Source organism: Megalops cyprinoides, chromosome 10 (genome assembly GCF_013368585.1).
Source record: "Megalops cyprinoides isolate fMegCyp1 chromosome 10, fMegCyp1.pri, whole genome shotgun sequence".
Lineage (NCBI taxonomy): Eukaryota > Metazoa > Chordata > Actinopteri > Elopiformes > Megalopidae > Megalops > Megalops cyprinoides.
Window position 1 is genome coordinate 31,927,210 of NC_050592.1, and position 24,683 is coordinate 31,951,892.

Genomic DNA, 24,683 nt, shown 5'->3' on the forward strand with positions numbered 1-24,683 from the left:
GGATTTATATCCAATCATTTGACAAATTAACACATTCCTTGCAAAATTTGCTTCAGGTTAATTAGCTGAAGTATGCGTACTGAGTTTGAGACACCAAAAGTCTCCTTATCACCTATGACCTTTGATGTCTGAGCCTCAGGTGAGATGTGGCCTCTCTGCTGCTTGCTGGCTGACGTGGCTTCAATCCAAAGACTGTCTTCTGCAATCCATTCTCAATGATCGCAATTTTTTCACTGTGCTCATGTCACAATTTTGTACCAGTAATTCATTCCACGGTGGATGCATGGATTAGTCCATGTGTACTGACTGATTTCTACCCTAGTGGCATACTGGCTAGTGATGTAACAGTACGGAGCCCACCCAGCACGGAGAAACTCTTGGTGCTACAACTGGGACTGCATGGAAAACACCATTGATTATACCAGAATGCAACTTTTTTTAGGCAAATCAAAACAATCCATTGATGTGGGAGCTCTATAAGGGCAAAAGAATGCCAGAAATTTGCTGAGATGATGGTACACACAACCTCGGTGTATTGATGAACGTGAACGATACGGTCAGTGGTGTGCGCAACAGCTGGAGAAAACCTCACACTTTCCAAACTTCTCACACAAATTCCACAAAACAAATCTGAAATACAATTATGACCAACCTTCCGGTACTGTATCCATCATGAACATTTCAGGGGCTTGCCATCTGAGTCAAAGTACGAAGGCCTTCTTGCGATGTGGAGTATCACAACTTGAAATCACTGTTGATGCAAACTTCGTTGGAATCGATCTTCCTGACAAGCTGGGCATACACGATAATAGACTAACTTTTCAAATGATCTCTTCCACATTTCCAAGACTACAATATGGCAGTGTTAAATCCGTCAAGCCGAATTTTGTGTGTGTAAAAAAAGCCTACTTGTAGCCTACTTGAAAGCTGTAAACCAAACAGAAAACAGAGTCAACATCCCCCATGAGCAATGTGCGCTCACGGTTGCTAAGAGGAACATTAACCAAACAATCCTGATTGCTTGTATAAACGGTTCACTCCTCCAGACATCTCAGCAGAGTTTAAACAGTGGTCTCGCAGGCGTGTCCTGAGCCGCTGGCTGTGCGCTGGTTTCGGCGGCCGATCCCGTTCGAGCGCTGCGGCCGGGGCTCCTCGCTGGGACCCCGCTCCGCACACCAGCGCGCGGCCACAGGAAGAGCCTCATTTCCAGGGGCACGTTTTGAGATCCCGCCAAGGGGAAGTGGTCCAAACAAAAAAGGAGGAGAGGGGGGCAGAGGAAGGGAACGTGCTGTCCCGCTCCACCGTGTGGATACACTGACAACTGGGTGGGTGGGTGTTCCAGCTCACTCAGGGCTCGGGAGCTCCTCAGCTCCGGCCCCCATTGGGGGTTGTAATTGAGTGATTCCAGGCCAGGGATTAGGGCCTCGCTGCACGCAGCTGACCCAGACGTTTCCGACAGCTCGCCTGGACTCGCGCGTCCACCCAGCACCCAGACTTCGATCCGCTTAACGGTTAGCTAAACCTGTGGCTGCTCCTGCCACTATATAAAGCTCCTTTCTTAATCTGGTCGCAAAGCACCGTGGCGAGATTAGGTGAAACTACACAGACGGGTGCACTTTTTTTATGCTTTCACAATGTCCATTCAAAAAAAAAAAAAAAAAAGGACAGGAGAGCTGGTTCACAGTCTGGCACTGCAACTGCTGGGTACAGCAAATCTGAGTGAAGAGATGACAGAGCGCGATGTCACTTTCAAACCGGTGACAGTATGCACTGGGCAGAACCGCAGTGCTGAATCACCAAAATCAGCATTTCTCTACATCTATTTTCATTGAATAATTATTTTTAACAGGTCCTTCAGGGGCTGGTGTTTGAGTTAGTCGGCCCCCAAAGATTGCACAAGCACTGCGGAATTTTGTTTCTCACAAGCCTGGGGATGTATGGATCGCTTTAGTCCCAAAACCAAAGCGATTGGGATACCATCCAACAACGTTCTCCTTTGGGGTTAAAGCATTCGTTTTTTCCTCCTCTGCCAGGCACTGCTGGCAGGGGCCCCAGAACAGAGGAATAAAGTGAGTATTTACGCTGCTGCTGCGCACGCTGACGTCACGCAGATCTGCACCAATCGTCTCACTGATGTTCTGCTCCCTTGGCTCTCGGACAAACTCTGCTGCCGATCTTCCCAGGGTGCGCTGAAAACACCGCCAAGCCCTCGGGAAAGAAATACCCCAATCCCCTCAGGAAAGAAACCGACAACGATCGGTCACAGCGGAAGCACCGGACTCTAAGCAAGTGCAGGTTTACAGCTGTCAGCTACGATCCCAATGGGAAAGACAGAACTCATTAGGTCACCTTTACTTAAAATCACACTGTAAACGTGGAAGTTGATCACTTAACGCTGTGTTGCCTCAGGGGCTCATCTCTGCAGAGAACACTCCGGCCTCTGCGCATTTCAAACAAACGCCAACAGCCTCTGAAACACACTGAAACATACCGTGCTGAAACATCTACTTTTGTGTTATTCAGCTACTAGACAACCACCACACATTACAAGGTTTCAGTAGCTCCCCATTCCAAAATAATGCAAATGCTGTACTGACTCAGGCATTTCTACTTTGTCCTCTACTGTCATGACTATTCTAAAACACAGTACTCATTTTGCAGGTGCTGTGGTTCAGAGCAAATCACTGTGCATTTGAAGATGAAAGTGCAGTACAGAGTGGAGGATAAAACAGTGCATCTTCCGATGAGCCTCTGTCAGACTGACTAAATTAATTACGCTGAAACTGTACTGCTCTGCCAAAAAGCACCCTACCCGAGAGGATTACCCTCAATAACTGCCTGCTAACCACATGTACAACTCCAATGCAGACAGATTCCAATGAGGAGAGTGCAAGTCCATACAGGCACTGGTCTGGCACTTCTATTAGTCCAGTGAGGAGCTGAACCAGCCCTGCCCTATGAGGCATTGCTCTCCCCACTTGAGAACTACTTTAGCTCACAAGATCAAAGGTGTTTATCCTCAAAGAAAGCTTGATGGCAAGGAGAGTTAGGCTTCTTTTCACCATAGCTGGGATTGCTGAACTTTTGTGCAATTGCTTGATTAAGGCTACATAATTGGGAGATGGCTATCATTTCAAAAGCAAGGATCAAAGCCACTGGCATACTGATGAATGAAACTGATACTCATACTTAATACGGTCCTCTTAACAAGCACACATCTAAATAAAGACTGCCAATTTTAAAATACACCACCCATAGACAGAGGACTACATCACCTTCGATATAGCACCCAGTTCAGTTATGATGGACCCGTTTAAACGAACTTGTAGTGGGAAAACTGTATGCTACCTGCTGATATTCTGAATTTTCCATTTGACCACTCTCAGCAGCTGGGCCTTCAGATCAGTTCTTTTGACAGTATGGCACAACAGGGGACACCTAAGTATGACTGCAGTGTTAGCGAGTTAAAATGTGACTACACATTAAGTAAGTACCCACAGGTTCACTGCTAATGAACTCTACAAAACAGCTCACTGTAGACCATCACTGTGTCTTCCTGTCAGAGGGTGCTGTCAGGTGCAGCAAGAGTTTCATCTGAGGACAGGAACTTCTAATTCATAAGTTTAAGTTACTACAAAAGTCATTCTGCAAATGATATTGCTAAAGCAAGGCCTCGCAGTCAGGGATGGCCAGAGTCAGAAACAACAGCGACAAAGTGACACTTCTTAGTCAGCCCCTGCCAGTAAAATTCCGCAAACCTGCATATTCACAAGGACATTGGCAGGAAGCAGCTCTCTCTCAAGATGGTGGTGGTGGTGGGGGATGAGATGACTGATGCATTTAACCAAACAGGGCCAATAACAAGAAACAAATAAAGCCTGGGGGCAAGAAGCTGAAACCAAGGCACTTAAATGAAAGCCCTCATGGCATGTACCCCTCAATGCCATGATCATAATATTCCTTACACTTCTGGTGTTGTGCTGACCAATTCAGAGCTTCAGTTTGTTGTCAGACAGCTGTATTTTGGCACCAAGCTGGGAAAGATTTTAATCAGGTCATGGTAATGGGGTCATGGTGGAGTAAGGGGTTCTGATACAGCACACCGTTGTGACCCAAACATTACCATATGGGCAAGGTATATTTTAGGATGCATTTACCTTATTCACAAATCTTCAGTCCACAAAGAATGTGAACAAATATATGTGGACCTCTGACATGTGGGTTCTGATTGATCAGAACAGGTTTGCTCAGTGACTTCTTGTTGGCAATGCTGTCATTACTAAATTACTGTTACATACTCAGCAGTGCCAATCCTACAGTGATATACTGGCATACAGCTTTAATCAATTACTTTTCAATCCGGTTCTTCCTTTTCCCTGTGAACACTCTTGTCCTCTGTAGAATATTGATATTTACAAGGGGAAGGAAGCTGGTTGCACAACATGTAATCGTCAGTGTTCTCAAAGTACACACAGAAAAAGCTACACATTAGAGTTCGACAAAAGGGCATGCTTAGGAACTGGGTTTCAGTGCTCTTATCACAAATAAAGGGCTACAAGAGTTGTACAAAGATCTGCACCACTATACATGACTTATGGAGAAGGGCAAGTCAGGGCCTTTTTTCACACTAACAGCTTGGCAGTGTGGAAACTCCCATCACACTTCCTATTAATGGTGAGAAAATATTCCAAAACTGAAGGATTTGTAATCTGGTCAACCGAGTGATGAGTGGAGTCAATTTTCAAACATATGCCTTGTTTTAATTAAAATACAGTTCTGATGATGTGATATGACAGGTGGTGGATATTTATAATTTGTCTGCTAGGTAGGCTTTATGTTATTATGGCTTCTACCATGAGATACAGTTTTAAATATAAATTCTATATGCTGTGTTTTACAGAGGTCAGTGTGGGGCCACTGTCATCCATCATTTACACTCGTAGGTGGAACGGGAAAATTTGTTTCACTTCAGGTTGGGTAATTTTTTTGTTTCATTTTTTAACTACTGACAACATCTAAGTATTCTGACCTACCATACTTTGTCTCCTTAGTAAATGGAAGCCACATCAAGAATGCATTCCGCTTCATATTTGGGGAGTCTCAGGTATTTTAAGTAATTAAGTAATAATACATTTCAAACAAAAGGAAAATTTCCCCTGACTTCAAAACACTACCACGTAAAAATGTCATTAAGAAAACAAACTTATATCAAGGGGCTGACATACTGTAAAGTGAAGTCGAGAGATCAGAAGTTGCTTGCAATCACAGAAAGCAATGTAACCCTGAATCAACCCCTCCCTTCTACCCTCCTTCAAATATTTAAAAGTCTCAAGTTTCTACGGGTTGTTCTACTGACCACTCATGAATGAAGTCAAAAACGACTCACCTCAAATTAATTTTACCCCCTGTGACCCCGAGTTCCACGACATTCCGCTATTCTTTGACAGGCTTGACAATAAAGTTTTGATCTCAGCCTGCTGGCTTCTGAATGTAACCAAATGTTACGCCCGAGGTACAGACAAACGGACGTGTCTCATAGCAACAAATTTTCAGTTACACTCAGACGTGAATATACGATGTAAAACGAAGACAAGAACTCTGGGGGATTCGTTAATTAATCGGACGGGTTTTGCTTTTACTTCTTGGAACACAGCACTAGTAATTCTTATCTAGCCCCTTATTTTCGGATTCCAGCGAAATAGGTGTGGACACTGTTCAAATATGAACAGCAATGAAGCATCCATTCACGTTTCCCCTGGTATCAGTGCAAACTATTTAAAATTGTGTCGTTTACCACTATGTGCACACACCACATTAACAGCGATCTGGGGACTTTTATAACGGTTAAATTCATTAAGGATAAAAGAGGTTTGTGCGGTCCTTGCTGCGAACAGGCATGCCGTTGCCTAGTCGCTTCAATTTCACCTCAGCTCACATAAAAAACACGCCAACCACACAAAGTACAAACCGTTTCTAATACCAATTCTAAAAAAACAACAACAAAACAAGTCGAACCGTGGAGTTTTAAAAATAAGGCTATCGCAAGTGAAATGTTTTAAGTCTCCCCTGTCTTACACGGTAACTGTTAGCTAGCTATTAACTAAGCCAAATCGACCAAGAACAGCGACATAGGATCTAGTTAGTTACATCGTGGAAATCTTCAGCAACAACTAAATATGCAACCGCGCTAGCATTTCTTGCCATTGCTTGTAAAACTTAAAAAAACAGCTACCAGCAACCCTAGCAAATGACATCGCAAGCTAACGTTAGTGAAAGTCCAAACAAATAGTACGCTACACAGACGGTAGAGGTAGCATTAAAACTGTTAGCGCTAGTCAGTTATAAAGATCGTTGGACCATTATCTTAAACTGGTAAACGTAATGTTAAATTTAACTATCACTAGGATGTGTTTCCTTAGCTGGCACCACTAATGCTGTAGCGGTCTCAAAAATGTAACGACTGCTTTTTCACATCAGTCAGACGATGTTACGTTGTGGTTCGTCAATCAAAACACGTTACAAGGAACTACAGGCATGCTCACCAAAGAAATAATTTTGTTACGAACATCAGCCAGCTAGTTAGTTAGGAAGAGACCTGGTTTTATCTAGTGCAGCCATTTCACATTAAGTAGTATTTAACAATAACGTTACCTTTCACAATGGGCTAACATTAGCTAGCCAAGTACAGTATCATCAGGCACGCCGAGATATAGGAGTGTGACTACCTACAAACAAAGCAGCAAGCTGTCTGGCGTTAACCGTCTCTACCACGGCAAGTTCAACTGTGGACCTTCTTGTTAACTGTGATATCTCTATAATCTAACTGTATTACTTGTTAGCGATCCACTTCTAGCGGGAACGAAAATCGCTTCATTATACAACGTTGACTGCCTAGGGCCATATGCTACAGTAGCACTTTCAGTTTTGGCTAGCTGGCTACATTGATAGCCAACCATCCTAGTTTGCTAAAGCACCACGGAAAAGCCAACAGCACACTCAGTTTAGCTGGACGACTTAACTAAATGTTTAACGACACTGGCGCAATTAAAGCAAACATTTTGCTAACATTAGCTACTTCACCAAGTCAGTAAACTTATCTAATGTTAGTTAGTTGCTGTTAGCCATCCCAGAGTCATCTTAATCAAGCTAACGTTACCCAACTATTAGCTAGTTAGCTACCGGAAAGTATTTTAGACCGCTAGTTAGTTAGCTGCGTTGATATGGTCAACTGACTAACGTTAGTTAGGTAGCCTCCTTACCCATAAGTCGATTACCAAATGCAACCAGCTAACATGCCATTTCAACATTTTAACTAGCTAGTTTAAATCTAATGAGCTAGCCGGTCAGCTCACAACAGGAAAGGCAATTTCAAAGTAGTTAACTAACCATCTTATAATGTTACTCTGAGCTTGGTAGCAAGCTAACCACCCTCCTAGCTGTCGTTAAGCACTAGTTTGCTGATTAGCTGCGAATGAAAGCGTTGAGCCACCAATTTCGGAAATCAATTAGTTAGCTAATAAGATACAGGGCCCTTAGCTGACAAGTTAACGTTATCAACAAAAGGTAAGGCTTATGATGAAGACGCTCTCTCGTCTGTAGCTACCTGTAAAGCCAACCATAGTAAACACAAGCTAACGTTAGCACCGAGGGGGAGGGAGTAGTCAAGCAGACACTGAGGGGCAGGACACCCCACTCACAGACGATGGTTAACACAGGCTAGCTGGCTGGCAAAGAGACAGAAACCCGATTAAAAAACATACCGTTTAAGACATCTACAGCAGACGATCTGAATCCATACAAAGCAACGGTGTACCAAGTCCCAGGACGTTACGCGAAAATCCTCTGAGACAGAGCTAGCTGCTTCTTTTTTCAGTTTCAACTTGAGCCACTCCGGTCCCACCCCAGCCTTTCAATCCGCTTTCTCCAGACTCCACTCGGCAGCTCGCTCCAGCTGTCTGTCTCCTCCTCACTCGCTCTCTTCAGACCAGTTCAAATAATCTCGCGAGAGTACAGACTGTTTCCAAACGATAAAGGATCGAGGAAAGGGATTCTTTCTCGCGAGAAAATTCACGTAAAACAGCTGCTTACGTTTTTGTAAGGAAAGCAATTTAACATGGACCAATTGGGATTAAACTGCCGTACATAGCTATTTAGCGTACCACAGCAGCTAAAAACTATGTCATTGTCATTAATGTTGTATAAAACATACACATTAGTTGGCATGCTAGTGTTTAACATTTGTTATATCACTAATTAAGTAACTCGTTAGCGATCCATCTGATTGTTCACAAATCAACAATCCACAAATGAAAGTTCAGAAAGTTGGTAAACACCAACACTAAATGAAAATTACAGTACACGTCGCTATGGTAGAAGAATTAAACAAAAAACGTTACAGATTAACTCTTTGTAAAAGGTCATCAAGCACCTCATCTAAAGTTGTCTAAATGTATATGACAGACACTTAAGCTTTTTTCATGAATCATGCAGACTTGATCCATGATGCAGAAATGTGATCCAAGCACATGTCTGTAACAGTAACATGTAGTATGTGCTACATCCATTGATACAGTCGAGCAGGAGTGTGAATAGGTCATATTGTGTTCTGTAAATAGCAGACAAACAAAAACTTCAACTTCAGCTCCAGTGTCCTGCATGACAAAGTGGGTACCGAAGTTTGGTGGTTACCAAAGACAGTTCCACTCCATCAACAACATGAATCATTTCCTGTAACCTGGGCATTGTAAACTGTAATTGCACTTGCTATGTACACTCTTCTCGCCATTGATTGTCACACTACACTGAGGCACAATGCATTAGTTATGGGTATAAGGATAATGCAATTTGAACCATTTCAATGAAGCAAACCAATCCTATTAAAGGTGCCCACACCCCATCCAGTTAAGTTGCACCTATCAAATTGCATGTAGCTATTTTATGCTGGCCTGAAGGGGAATTCAAACCTGATTTACAGTTTTTTTTAGAAACATTGTACATATAATGCAAGTTGTCCATTAGACCAAATCTTATTCATCTTCCGTGCTTGACATTTCTGATAAAGAATCCAACCCCTCTGGCACTGCATAGCAGGGCACCAGTGTGGTGTAGTGAAAAGGAGAAGAGCTGGTAACCCTAAGGTTGCTGGTTCAGTTCTCAGGTGAGGTACTGTTATATGGCCTAAGAAAATATGTAGCTGTGCGAAGGGGTAATATGTAAAAATGTATGCTGTATAAGTCACTCTGAATAAGAGTAACTGCTCAGCAAATGATCTCGAATGTGGACCAACACCAATGTTTCCAGGGGAGTTTTCATGGTATGTAAATCCAAACAGTTCCAGTGCCACCTTCCAATGAGGAAATAAATGTTAAGTCTGGCACTGTTCTTTGACAAAAGATTCAAAAAATATTTTGTTAAGCTCATGGTTTATCTGCGGATTGTGCTCACTGTATCTCTGTTTAGCTAAATTTAATCTGTGTGAAACTACTGCTTTCGATTGTGGTTATGAAAGAAACTGTTTTCTTTGCCACCCAATGTTATGTAAACTATGGAGGTGTGATGTAGCCCTCAGTACACCTGATTTACCCCTATTCAGAGTTAAAGGTATAAAGGTCTGAAACATGACATCAGTAAGAAGAAATAAAAGAAAACTGTCCTCACCTGTCAGACAACATCACACCTGTTCAGATAATTAACATTCCAGACATCATTTGTATTTTTCTCCAGTGAGAGTTGCTCCATGGCCAGAGATAAGATGCAACATAGGGGTTTTCTACAACAAAACAGTGAAAGTTTGGTTTGTGCGTTCCCCATTGTTTATTTTTATAGAATATTGAAAATGCATTGTAAACTACAATTAATTTCACATTATGTACTATCTCCAATGTAAACTGCTAGCAATTTTTCATAGAACACCCTCAGGTCCCTTTAAACTTTAGCCAACATAGATCCCTTTGGTTTTGCTTGCCCACAGCATAAATCAATGTTATTTTCCAGTCTATTGGTGAGAGAGGGTGTCTACTGAACTGCGACAGATACAAACAGCAGATAGACCTAGGAACCAGTGGAGGCATCATTTCCTAAACTGCCCATGTCATTACTGAGATCCAATAATTGACCAAAACCAGAAGAAACACTGACACAGAAGGAGAGAACAGTTAAAACATTCTGGTGACTATAAGTGAAATTAGTTCAGGCAAATAAGCAAGGAGACGGTGGGATTTGATTTTCGCTGAGTGTTATTTTGCTGGGCATGGGAATATCCAGATTAAACACCACCCCGTTCTTCATTATGCACAGAAGTGAACGATTGTCAGATGTATCAAGCCTGAATGTTCTGCCTCTCAACATCCATTCATCACGATGCTCCAAAACAGAGTTGATCTCTCTCACCTTAACAGCTGGTCCATTGTAGTCATTCCAGGTCACATGAGGATTACTTCCCCCAGGGAGCTGGCAGTCTGCACTGTTTGCACTAATCTGACTGTCAGGAAAAAAAACAGCTCGCTGTTACTTCTCAGGGTCTGGACGCAAGCAACTAGTTAAGTGGATTTTTATGTTGAGCCTCCTTGAGCTGCTCAGAGACAGAATCCACTTACTGCTGTGATCAAACAACTGCCTGGTGCATTGAAAAAAATGCTCAGCACCATTAAAACCTCAGGTGTGTAAAAATATATATAAACATGAAATGAAAATGAATGAAACAAGAAAACAAATTATATATATGTAAATATATGTGTATATGTGAAAATATGTCAATGGTAACCTAAAAATAGGGTAATATGGACTGTATTCTCTCAGGACACCTGCTGTGATGTTGTAATTGCAAATATGCAACTGGCTCAGTGTTGTAATTGTACACCTACAACTGTTGCAATGTTGTAATTGTAAATCTGCATCTGTTACTATGTTGTAACTGTAAATCCGTAAACAATGGGGGCATATGTGGAAGAATCTATCCCCTCCTATGTAATGTGTGGCTGACAAAATAATTGAAAAAAATTCTCAGACTAGTACCAAACTACCATTATTTCACATTTTACACACTTAAAATGCAGCTGGTTCACATTAACTCTTTTGTAGACAAAACTTTTTTGTAGATTAGTATAGACTGGTATAATCATATAAAAAATTATGCCACTTTCCTTATAGCCAATCACAAATAAACATGGTGTTTGAAACAGATTTTGTCAAATAGCTTCATTAAAGGGGATTGACTCATTCTAACAGGTACGCATGTATATGTATGTATGCCCAGTATATACCCAGCCCCAGCAGAAGTGCTGTTACCCCAGTTGAGACATGGGAAATTGGGAAAGGCCATATCCTTCTACAGAGTTTTCATGCATGAGGTAAATAAAGCACTGAGAGACAAGTCATCGTCTAGGAGCCTAATGAGACTGAATGTGAATTATACATCAGCATTTCCGCCCCGGTTCTCAGGTGAGGCCTTTTACCTGCACCATCTCCATTACAGCACTACTGAACTAAATATACATGTGCAAGAGAGGCAGAGGGAAGAGAGCTGGTGATTAGTAGTATGCATAAATCCTCTGAATATTTACATGTAAATAAACTGAAACACTGATGATATTGCTTAAGATTTACAACTGATTCAATTACTATAAGGAATGCTTATTACCATTAGCTTGTATAATGATGTAAATCAGAACAGAACACTGTAAGAAAATAAAAAAATGAACCTGCTCACTGACCTCATATTACAAATAATGTCTTCACAATTGTATACGGAGGATGAGAAGAAACTCTAAGAAACACCAACACCTACAGTATTTATGCAGTTATGTGCCTAGAGTTGCAGTGAAACTATTACATTTGGTTGCATATGAGATGGCACACTGAGAACAGCTTTGCTCAAGTGTACTTGCTTCCTCTCTGCAATGTACATTATGTGCTTTGAGCTGATCAATCTGACCCTCTGTGCTACAATCGCACATAAAAAAACCACATGAGGCAGGAAGGCATTTTCACATAATGTTTTTTTAAAACGTACATCATGTTCCTGACATAGATAGAGCTGCAATCATGTCTAGCCTATTGCTTCTGGTCCGGACCAGGGCAAGTGACAGGTGTCACAGAAGACGTGCAAGGGATAAGAATCCACTTAGATGATCTCACCCTGCTCAAAAGATAGCAAAGGACTGCCTGAAATGCAACCCATCCAGTCTGCCAGTTTCAGGTTACTGGAGTTTTCACGTGCATGACATAGTTCTGGGTGTTTTGTTTTGCTGTTTCCCCCACTGCTCCGAATCTCACGTGTAAACAGCCTGCACTGTCCTCTGTGACAGATCTATCTGCCAAGGTACTTTTGAGAGTCCAGTTCACATCAGAGATGGCTTGGTAAAGCATGAGACCTGCAGATGTGCAGACAGGGTAGACAGCAGCGGAAGCTTTGCGTGACTTTCAGCGACAGAACCAGGGTGTGACTGCATCATGGGCGGCTGAGGTTTTGATTTCATCGAAAGCAAAGCAAAGATGGCGGAAATGATAGCGGTGCTCTCAAATAAAAGGGTGTGGATGAAAAACATTCGTACGTTTCAATGTATGGCCATTTTAATGTCTATTCCATGCTGTATGTTTCATAATCAAATAAATATATTATTTTAAACATGTTAGCAATATACAAAAAATGTTTAATCAAACTGTTGGGGATCATAAAATATTTTCTGTGTGGAAATGTGGCCATGATGCAGAAAAGGTTTTGAAAGGCTTGCCTCGTTCTTAGACCAAACCATATTTGTACCCTTCCCCCAGATGTCTATATATATGTTAGTCTCTCAGTCTATGATGTCTATCCACATCAAACAGACGTTCTACAAATGCTGTACCACAAAGCACTGAGGTTGCACAGACAAGCTGCAGGCCTGTAGCCTCTGCTTGCATTCTCATATAATAGTTTTGCAGTATATCACCAGTCTTTGCAGTTCAAAGTTCTTTCTGAGTTCTAGACCAAACCTCATTTCCTGTAAATTACGACTCTTAATCAAGTTTTTCGACAGCAAGACTCTATAAGAGTTGGTATGTGACTGGAGAAATGAAGCTAGAGTCATGTAAAAAAAGATCTTTGCTCACATCTATGCCCTATACATGAAAAAGGCTAAGCAGATTAAATAATTAGGGAGCACTCTTCAACAGAGAGAGGAGAGCTGTAGCTGGCTGAGGAGAAGGGAAAGCTGAAGTCCAGAACTGAGCAGTAGCTGTGGACTATCTAGTTCTCGAGCGCAGAGGTCAGCTCAGTGGCTAGACTGGAATGGGGCCGACACTCAGGCTGAACCAGCTGTCAGTCATGATCTACATGGGAACAGCTGAAGTCTGGGAAAATCCTCGGCATTCCTAGTACACAGCTGTGGAAAAAAAATCATTTTTCATCTCTTTGTGGCCCGTTTGTCTTTATAAACCTGTGCGCCTTCAGTCAAATGTTCTCCGAGTCGTTCATGGGGATATGAAAGCTGAGTTTAATGAGGGCGGGATACGCTCACTGCAAGTGCTGGCACATTAGATCAACATCCAAAGATAAATGAAATTTAATGCATAGTACATTTTACCTCCGAGTGTGGACTGGCAATAATAAATAAAGCACAAAAGGATCAGATTTGTCATCAACATGAGATGGGCCTTGTGTTAGGCAAACAATAAAGGATTGCTAACATCCTCCACTTTGGCAACCACTGAAACTGCAGAGCGAAGCAAACTCAATCAAGCGAAAACTACATACTCCTCATGGAACTTAGCTCTATACAAAGCAGGAAAAGAATAATTCATTTACTGGAGCTGTGCACCCACACAAGCCAAAGTTTACAATGCTGACATGCTTCCAAAAGCTATCAGGCTTGGACACAGTTTTGGTGAGTGCTGTGGCAATAATTCCGTTGCCAAGATTTAAGTCAGATAGACCTGTCTCTTAGAGAAAAGGCACTAAAGCTAAAACAGGAATGGGTCAATCCAGTACAGGGAGTCAAGTGGTCATCTGGGGCCTGAATAAACACTGGGATGGAAAAACACAAACCTGATTGAAAAGATTAAAGGAAATACACACCATCTGAATCAGTCTTTCTTTGCTGTGTATGAGGTTTGCTGGTTAGGCTTTGAGTATCTTCGGGCCCCAACATTAAATCTGGCATCAGTGTACCCAATGCTAATCTACTCCCCTTACATTGTATACAAGACTGAAGCTGATTTAAAGTCAGGGCTTGTGGGCACAAATGGTTCTACAGTCCACAGTCTGTCTGCTGTGTATAGTCTGCAAAAGCTGGGAATGCTGACAAGGCCATCTGGATGAAAGTAGGACTGTTTTTGGACTAAATTATCCATGATCAACAGAGATTTTTTAGCTGAGTCCTGCCCTTGGACTAAGACAGGAAAAGTTGCTTTCGTGCTTTCTCGTGCAACAAGCCCATTCAAAACTTGACCTCATGGGAGGGATTATATGTTCACCTGATCCACATTAGAAACAAATCAGCGATGTGCAGTGAAGGTCAAAACGGAGGGTCTGGACAAAATTCCACTCAGGATTACCGACAACAGGTAGCAATGATTCTCCAAGGAGATCCCTGTTGTGACACTTGACAGTTAGTAAAAAAAAACCTTGAGGCAATGAGTTCACCTGAAACTCTCTGTCAGCATCAGTAGCCCTGACATCCCTTTGAATGACTTAGCTGAGGTGCTGTGCAGAGAAAGGCAGGGCTGAGATCCCTTTGGTCAGACTGAGGTTTCACCACTCACAGTTCACAGTGCCACAGCAGACCCTGCACTGAGCACACACTGTTCTTAATGCTGTGAGGTCACAAAGTTACATCCCTCCAAAGTTCTTACTTTTCCCCCCATGCCTTTGGTGATTTGCGATTTAATTTGGCAGATCTGCAAATGTGCACTAATGAGAGCAACAGAGTGAGAGAGAACAAGACAGAAATAAAGAAATTCAGAGAGGGAAAGAGAGAGACAGTGCTGCCAACATCATTTGTTCTGTCCATAAGGTGGTCCCAGGATTCCCTCCTATGCACTTGTGAGATTAATTATGAAAAGGTTTGATAATGTCTCTCTAGAGCGTTATATCATCTTGCTGTGACAAGGCTGGAAAACCGATCAAATTTATGCACTCACAATGTCACGGCCAGAGAGCTGCCAAAGTTTCCATGTTACAAGAAAGAGTGTTTGTATTAGTATTGCACCATTTCTGACTACAGTAAGAAAATTCCTTTTCTTGCAAACTCTGCAAACTAATGTCACCACAACTTCAGGACAACATACAATTGTGAGGTTTCACTTGGGTTGATTCGCCACATTGCAAGCAATGTCTCTGCAGACAGTGGCAGGATCCCTGCCTCTGCAATAATTATGCAACATTACCAGAAACTAACCAATTCATATAATTATAATGTGGCTTGGTTTCGTAAATTGTTAGCTTAGCATTTGGCAAATACAGAAATATGCATCAGCCAAGTAAATGGCACAGCAAATCAAAGGAAAACATCAATTTCAAAATATATAAGTGGAAACAATAATAATGACATCAAAGCATCAGTAACGTTATTTTGCAACTGTGTGTCCATGGATACTGCACCACTACAAGCATATAAAAATCTATCACAATGTTTCAACAATAACCTAAATTTAGATTTATTTTGGCTTTCCAGATGTATCCAGCCAAGCCTCACACATCTTCAGGATGCGTTTGAGACTGCAGTGGTCTTTATCCCCCCACAATTGGGCATGCCCAGTCTTGCTGAAAGTTAAACTGCTGGTCAATCACCGTCTGTTGTTCTCTGCTCTGTTCCTAGGCAACCAGCTCGGAGAGGATCATACTGAGAGACGAGACCCACCGTTTCATTGTCTGTTTCATTGTCTGTTTGTTCTATCCACACACCTACTGTATGGCAGGTGAGGGAAGACAGAGGTGAACAGGCACACGATGTGGTATGCATGTGTGAATAATGTGTTTATAACTGCATGTGGTATCTGGTTTCACTCCTCACTGGAAATGGTGTCTTTATACTTGGAAAAAGCAGACTAATTACCTGAAATTTCACACAGGAGTAGTTTGTATCATACCCCTTATTCTACCAAAATGGCAAAATCACATCTGTTCTTGCTCTCCTTGGTCCTGCACCTTTGGTCAGTAAACATGCAATAATGTAAAACATTATTTTCATGCCTGTTTCTGGGGTCACATAGAGAAGAACAAACATGATCTAGCACAGAGCTGTCAATCAGCCTGGAATTAGGAGCTACCTGCAAAGAAGTCAGCTGTGCTGCAGCTGGCTTTAGCAACAGACGCACTGTACATGTGCCCAGGCTCAGCGTCAGGAAAAAATACAGAGTGGTGCAATTGCAATCCATGAGGGTGCATAAAAAGTCATAAATACTATGTAGATATCAGGATATAAGGAGACAACTCGGGATGCACTGAGGTCCGTCTGGAGCACCCCCATAGCACCAGGCCTGCATGTGCCTCAATAAAAGGTGAGGTGCTTAGAGGAAGCACAAACACACAAGGGGGAAAACCAAGTTAATAACACGTTTCCTACAAACCCGTACATCAAGAAGAGTGGGAAACAAAGTGAACCGAATTATATTAGAAACAAGAGTAAAATCAAAAGAGGCAGACAGGAGACACTTTCTGGGGCCTGAAAACATTGAGGATGAAGAAGGAGCTCAGGCCGAAAAAGAAAAAGAGAATAAACTTGTATGGTCATGGCAGTGTGCAGTGTGTTCACCTGAAGAACTAACCCAGATCAACTCTGAACAGGCGTTGCTTGCTCACAAGAAGCGTGGATTCTGGAGTGGGTCCCAGGGTGTTAATACCAATTCATAAATAAAATACCGGTAGAACCAGGCTCCCAAGTGGCTCAGACAGTAAAGGCACTTGTTTTAAGAACAGGCTAAGCCCTACAACTAGGGTTTAAAACAGAGTTGGAAAAGTAAAAGCCCTGCCACGTATTTGTTCCACCCATGCACTACACCACCTGAATTTAATTAGCACAACTCTTCGGCCAGGTAGAGGAGCTAATTAGTGAAATCACCTTGTTTAGTGAATGGCTATAACAAATACATGGCAGGACTTTTACTCTGGGGTTTTCCACCTCTGGTTTAAAACCGGTCGTGTCATTTGTTGACCATGAACAGGAGTCCACATCACATCATTACCACAATGTACAGCAGTGCAAATTGGCTTCATCCCACCAGGGATAGAGATAGAGTAGGTTGGTCAGTTGTTCCGCTCTCAGCACCCCATGACCTTGGTGAATATGGCTGTCCTCGAACAGTATTTGCCTCCTAGTGCACTGTGGGACTTGTAGTGTGAAAATAGTAATGATAGGCCTTCATGTGTATTAAACGACTGCACAGGCTTCACCAAGGGGCTACTTTGTACATTCAGCGGGTGTCATTGTGGCAGTGGTAAGCTTTAAAAATACATACTAACCAACAGCTAAAGTTGGATGAAAAAGTGGGAAATGGTAAACTACCATCAGCCAATATCATCCGCATGGTATTTTCATTCTAATGCAGTGTTTTCCCCACTGAAAGAAAGACTCACCTACATAACTGGTCCACCAGTGCATTGCAGACTGTAGAAGGGTGTTCCCTTAGGTGCTACTCTGGTGACTGATGCGTTGTGGGGACCTGGCTGTAGGGGCCAGCATGACAGGCAAGTCCAGGCAAGCAGTGGGACAGGGGTCACAGGGGACCAATATCTGATCTACCTGAAAAGTCATTCTAATGAGGTATACTGTGGGCACTCAAGTGAAGGCAGATAACTAGAACAGAGTGAGACGATGGAGTTAACAGCTGGTCTGGAGCTTTGTTAAGTTCTGTGGTTTGTTATTCTTAAGGATATAAATAGGTTGCTCTTCTCTTTAATTTTTTCCTCCTTTATACACCTTTATGCACTTTTTTGGACTGTCCAGTTAGACATTGTTGTCACTCACCTCAGCATCCCTGGACTATTTTTCACCACAAGTCATCCATCTTACTGCAGTGAGCTAAACACCAGTTAGAGGATGAGCATGGCTTCACCGACATCACTTGAGCAACCTGCAGGCATCCAATGAGTCAGAGTGTCTGAGAGCGGTGAGATGAGCAACCTCTGCCGAAACACCCACCCCTATCCCTGGCAGGACAAAGCCAGTTTACTCCAGCGCTGTGGTCAGGATGACACAGCTGGAATCGATCCCAGGTGACAGTGTGGCTTCAACCTCTTCTTTTTATTTTACTATTTCTTTATTCTTTTTCCCCCCCTTTCACTCAATTTTGAATCACAAATTTCATGCCAGGCTCATCTCTTTGCATGCCACCAAGAGCAATCTTTTGGTAAACTCAGAAGCAACCAACAGATTTTTTTTCCAAACTGCAATTCCCATAATGCACCACAATGGGGTAAATGTTGATTGGAAGACGGACACATCTTCACCGACATGAACAACTAACACAGCAGGGCTTGTGATCCGTTGGAGGGCGCCACAGTGGAAAGGCGAGGGAGCACTGCTGACATACCCACCCCCACAGCCAGCCGAACAAAATCAGTTTGTTCCTCTTTTGCAGACTTCAGGTCATTGCCGGCTGATCACACGGCCTGGATCAAACCCGGGCTGTAGGGCTCAGCCTGCATCACTAATGAATGCTCTAGCTCACCAAGCCAGCTAAAGCTGAGCCAGGCAGAACCCGTTTTTCACTCTGTTCCGTTCCTACTGTTACCTCACCCCAGCAACTGCTTATCAGACCGTCACCTCCCTCGTCTTGCGGGTCACTGCAGTACAGCGTCTCTCATTCATTTGTGAAAGGACACATGCTGCATCCGGATTCAGATGGGGGAGGTTTCAACCACTAGAGTGGATCCCACAGCACGTGGCATGCAGATACAAATAATGGCCTGGGTGCGAAAGTGCTGCACTGGTGCAATTTGTGCAGATTTACAGCTTCCAGGCCCTCACCTCCGTATATCAGCCAAGAAACAAGGCCACGCTTCCAATCCTCATCCCGCCTGTGCAGGCGGCACCTGTCACCCTGGGTATTTTATTGCCATCCCCAGTGCCGTGAAAATGAGGGCAGTAAATTAGGCCTTTGACAAAAGGCATATAATATTTTCAACAGAGGCAACAAAAGCCATTTCAAATTACTTTAGGGGACTGATTTCAGTTCCGAGGACCAGACAGATGGCATTTTGATAAACAAACTTTAATTAAAATATGTAAATAAAGCGCCCCATCAGACAGTCTTCCACGGTCTGTTTTAAAGGTATCCTGAGGTTGTTTTCCAAAACAAACAAACAAAATGAAGGCTTGATCTTATTGTAATTTAATATGTGCATCAAGTTTGAGATTAAATTACCGGGTAGAAGCAAATACTTGAAAATTACACCAAGGGATGGTTGGTTCTGACAAGCACTTACCAAGGAGATGCTGCACATTGACAAGTGCACGATTTGTCTAAATAAACATAAAGCCTTTGTTTCCCCTTTTGAGAAAACTTTGTGTGAATCACTCTTTCCTCATTCTTTTCAGTGCACTGGAAAGGTTCACTCAGCAACGGAAATAACACAAGGGCTCTTTGGGATATTAAATAGCGCGAAAAGATTATAGGTTAAGTTGTACAAAATAACAAAGTATGTGTACAAGCATGGAGTAACATGCTGGAAGGGATCATATATCCACTACATCAAGAGTGGTCATACATCTGAAAACTTTCATCCTGGCTACAGCTCCAGTATAGCACCCCCTGCAGATAAATACAATACATAGCAATTATGGCAACAGTTTGGTATAGAAATTCAGAATGCCATGTGAAGTTTCATAATCAAATATAAGAATTTGCAGCAGTGGTCTGAAAGTTTGATTTAATACAAAATGCTTTCCTCAATGCATGTACCCTCTCCATCTTCTTCATATTATTGTAAGGTGTTCCACATGTTTTGGTCCATATTTCTGTGACCAAAAAAAAAAAAACAGTTTCCGACATCCCCAACCCCCATATCAAAACGGATACCAAAAGGATTATTCTTGAGGTGAGCAGTGTGTATTTATCAGATTCCCAGCTGTAGGATATTCTACCGCTGCAGCATCGGAGGGGACCCGACGGAGGAAGTCTCAACTGAATGATGTTCTCCTTTTTCAGCCTGCTGCAATCTGGTCTTCCGGGGCTCAAGCCAGGGCCCGGATTAGGAGCTAGAGGCTGCGATCGCATTTGCGTGGTGCAGACCGCTGAGCAAAGCCTCATGAGTGCACTCCAGAGGTATTCCCTAATCCCCGCTAAAGCCCCAGATACGGATCCATCCACAAATGACAAAAGGTTTACCTCCGCCTAGGTGGGGCTGAGACCCAGCTCAGGCAACCGTGTTGGCCTTAAAAGGAAATTTTGCTGGTGTGGAGAAAAACCAAGCCATCTGCGTGTCTGATGTGCTGGGGTCACCATGGCTGTCAATAAAAAAAACCATTTGCTTTGCCATAATCACGCGATATAGCAGCCCAGTGTGCTTTTGACAATCGCTTTGTGTTTACATTAGCTACCAAACACAGCCTGCTAGAGTGCTGAAAGCCCTGGTTGTCTGTTTACGTAAAGTTCAGAGTGTTTCTCATCCATAGCAACGGTTTTAACAACACTCCAGACGAGCAAACAAATCCAGCACAATGTTCATTAATAAGTTTTCCAATTCATCAGGTCTGCATAATGGTAACTGTTACAAGAGTAGTTTTGCAATTAGGGAAATGTTTGCTTGAAGTACTTTGCACAGTACATAGTAAAAAGTAGAAAAAGCTACTATGAATCAAGTAAAACTATGCGGTAAAATATAATTTCTGACTCCAACCACAGGAAAGTGAATGATCAAAGTTCAATTGTACTTTAATCACAAGCCAGCTTCACCCCACTGTCCAACACTACAAAGGACTACAACTGAGAGTCATTATCTCCACTGATTTGAACTAATGCATATTTATATAAACATGGGCCTTTAAACATGCTTGGGTCATATAAACTGCTTCTTACTAATTCTTTTTATTCTTCTTTGGAGCATGTATTTAAACGTGAATGTGAGAGAATGTTTACACGTGATGTGTGTGGGATGGTGTATGTCTGTGAATATGTGTTCTATGTGTGTGTGTTAGCATGCATGTGTGATTGTACGTGCGTGAGCCAGTATGCCTGAGTGACTATATGTGTGAGTATGTGTGTTAGTACATATGTGTGAGTGAGCACGTGTGAATGAGTGCATGCGTGTGCATTTTGAGGAGAGGAAAAAGTGTGTGAGTTAGGGGCTTGTGTGCACAGTGTGTGTTGAGGAGAAGAGAAAGTGTGAGAGTTAGGGGCTTGTGTGCGCAGTGTGTGTTGAGGAGAGGAAAAAGTGTGTGAGTTAGGGGCTTGTGTGCACAGTGTGTGTTGAGGAGAGGAAAAAGTGTGTGAGTTAGGGGCTTGTGTGCGCAGTTCGTGTGCATGACTCACAGACGTTAATCCCGTGTGTGTTTTAGCCAGGCCCACCACCTGTTTCCCATTACATTCGGCCAGAGCTCGCGAACAATGGGACCTGCAGATGTGCTGCTGCTCTACCTCCACTCGGCTCTCCCAGCCAGGGGCAGCCCCAGCGTCAACTCGCAGCCAGGACCCGGCCGGACACGCCTCAGCCCAGCGCACACTGCAGCCAGGATCAGAGACGAAGGGGAGGAGAGGTCAGGCCAGGATCAGCTTGCTGACATGGGAGGAAGGCCGTGTGGTCACAAAACGACTGCAGACGTTGCCCTCGGGGTCCACTGAAACTGATCACCAGGGTGCAGAGATGGAGGACCAGAGCAAGTCATGTGAACGAAGGGGAGGGAAATCTCTCACTCTCTGCATAACGTCAGCTGCCGATCAATGCCACACGCGCTGACTGGCAGCAGGGCTGATATTCCATCTGTGATCCACCAATCAGAACAAAGGATTGTGTGAAACGTCCGATCGTGAAGCAAACCGGGCAACCTTTGGAAACACTGAGCAAATTCTCTTTACTTCTGTCCATTGATAATGTTATCAGAAGATTCACTGGGGTTTGCACTAGTTCCAGAACATGACAGTTCACCTCTTTAAATGGAGATATGCTGGCAGTCCCAGGTGTACTGAGCCAGTCAGTTGCTGACCCCCCGAGCTGCAGCTGGGGGTAGTGTGAGGAGGCAGATGAGCTCTGCTGGTTTGGCCCCTCTCCGCCCCCCGCAGTGCAGAGTTATCTGCTTTTCAAGTAGGTGAGAGGGCATGGGACAAAGACGTGGGTCAGTCTGCTCCCTCCTGGTGGGTGAGAGACAGTAAATGGGAACATGGGTAAGCACTTGCCTTCCCTACCACTCCACTTTGCCTGAGACGGTCATGCCTGCCATGTATTTCTGTAGCCAATTCAGTCTCTCTGAGGCGAGACCAGCAACAACAAAAATAGCTCACTACAAAAAAGTGCAGGAAGGAATACTAGTCATAGAATATTACAATATTTGTATCTAATCCCAACACTTGGAAAAAAAAACATGAGGTGAGGAATCCAAGCAGTTTAGGTGAAGGTGTAAATGAAAAAAATATGGCTGTAATTACCTACAGTTCAAGACACAGTTATGGGCAGGAGGCAAAATATTTTTTAGTTTTTCATTAAAAAAAATTGCTGAGACTGCTGTCCTAAAAGCAAGCTTGTACATTTCCCTGACTCCCAAAAAACTGGTGAGGAAGGCAGGGCAGCTACATACAATCATACTCTATATAAGAAAGGATTGTTGCATGATGGGAAGTTATTACACCCAAATTCCAACAGCTTTATTGGGATGACAATTACACGTATTAAGAAAGCAATTCTATATAATCATACACAGAGTGATACACTTGATTGAGAATAATAATAACCATAACAACAACAATAATAAAAATATGAAATTATTAATAAAATTTTCATGTGCCACTAAAAAGAAGAGAAGAATGGACTGGCACAGAAAGACTGCGGTTACAAAGAGGAGGACAGGGGACAGGGAAGCCCTATGTAGTCAGATATATATCGACATTTAAATAATATATTTCCCTATATTTACTATAAATCCCTCCCATACGTGAACAGTCTAGAAGAGGACAAATGAAAACTGAAATTGTAGAACTCAGAGTAGGAAGTCATGTGATGATGGGGAAGTCTGGTATACGCTCCTGTTGGTTAAACTACAGTGTTAAGGGTCAACACAGGGGTCACTCACAGTACAGCGCAACACCGTCTGCTTTTTGGGAACATGCAAGAGACCAGAGCCTGCTCAGACCGGAGTAAAGCAATGCAGTCCACACTCACTTACGCTCAGCCAGTCCACAGAATGATAAATCCATGTCTCCACTTTCAGGACAATGACACAGAGAGATTCAATCAGTTTGGATCTAAATAAACTGACATTTATTTTAACCCTTGAATGGTGCCTCTAATCTACAGTGTTAACTAAATCCCTAGGACAGGTGCTGACAAAGTGCAGAGAATGGTGTGCATTGCTTCCACATCCCATCCCTTACACAGCACGGTGAAAAGGTACAAAATTAATTCAATGTCTATTTTATTTTATTTTATAGCTTCTCATCAGGAAGCTATTACTTCTGATGCAACCGGTGTTATGCTGAAACTAAGCGTGGAAGCACCTGAAAGCAGCCCTGCTCCACAGCTTTGAAGTGAGAAGCTCCCAGAAACTTCCCAGAAGCTCCACTGCTTGCACATAACTTGCCAGAGAAGAATGGGGTATTTTTTGACAAAAAAATGCAGCTCCATTCTGTTTCCAAGAAGGAGTGGCCACAGATGGGTATCGTTCGGACAGAGGAAGATACAGGTTGGGGGTGTGAACGTGGGACTGCGGTGGCTGACTGTGACATCACAGTGCCTACACTGTAGGATTTGCATGCAGATATGCTGTATGCACTGCCAGTGCAGAAGCTCAAATGGTTGTTTCTAGGCAGCCAATTTTAATACACTGGCAAGACTGGCTTGTTATTAATTCTGGGCTGCCAGTACTTAGTTGGTAATGTGATGGCTGAATATTTGGACCAGGATCACTTTTAAAACAACAAAATGCTCCTGACAAAACTTGCCAAATTATATTTTTTAATAATGTCTTTTATGAGGCTTTGAATAACCAACAAGCTGAAAGATTGAAAAGGTCAGAAATTATTTGGCATTGTAAAACTGTTTAATTCAACAGCAGAAGTGAAAATGAGAACAGCGGTGGGTGAGTTACTACTGCCAGGAGACCAGGAGCCCCTGAGCCAGCTGGAAGCACCCACTGCAGGGGATTATGGGAAATCTCTGAAAACAAAGGCGTTTTTCCACACAATCTTTTCATCAGACACCCTGTGCAGTAATGGCACTGAGGGGAAAATTGCAGACAGTTTCTTGTTTTTTTGTTAAATGAAGGATTGGTCTGTGAAGGAATTCTTGAACCCTCCAAAAATTATCACATTCTCAGCTCATTCCTCTACAAGGATATAGTCATAATGTTCACAAAGAGACAATATCTATCCTACAATGTCAAAAATAGTTAACCAAAAAGGAATTGTAGGTAACCAGATATAGGGAAGCCCTCATTTGATAAATATAGGACGTGTAATTGTCCTACACCCTGTTGTTGAACGACATGCCTGTGCCCTTTCAGAGTCATTAAATTACATAGTGGAAAAGTATCCATTTTCAACATATAGAAGTCACACAA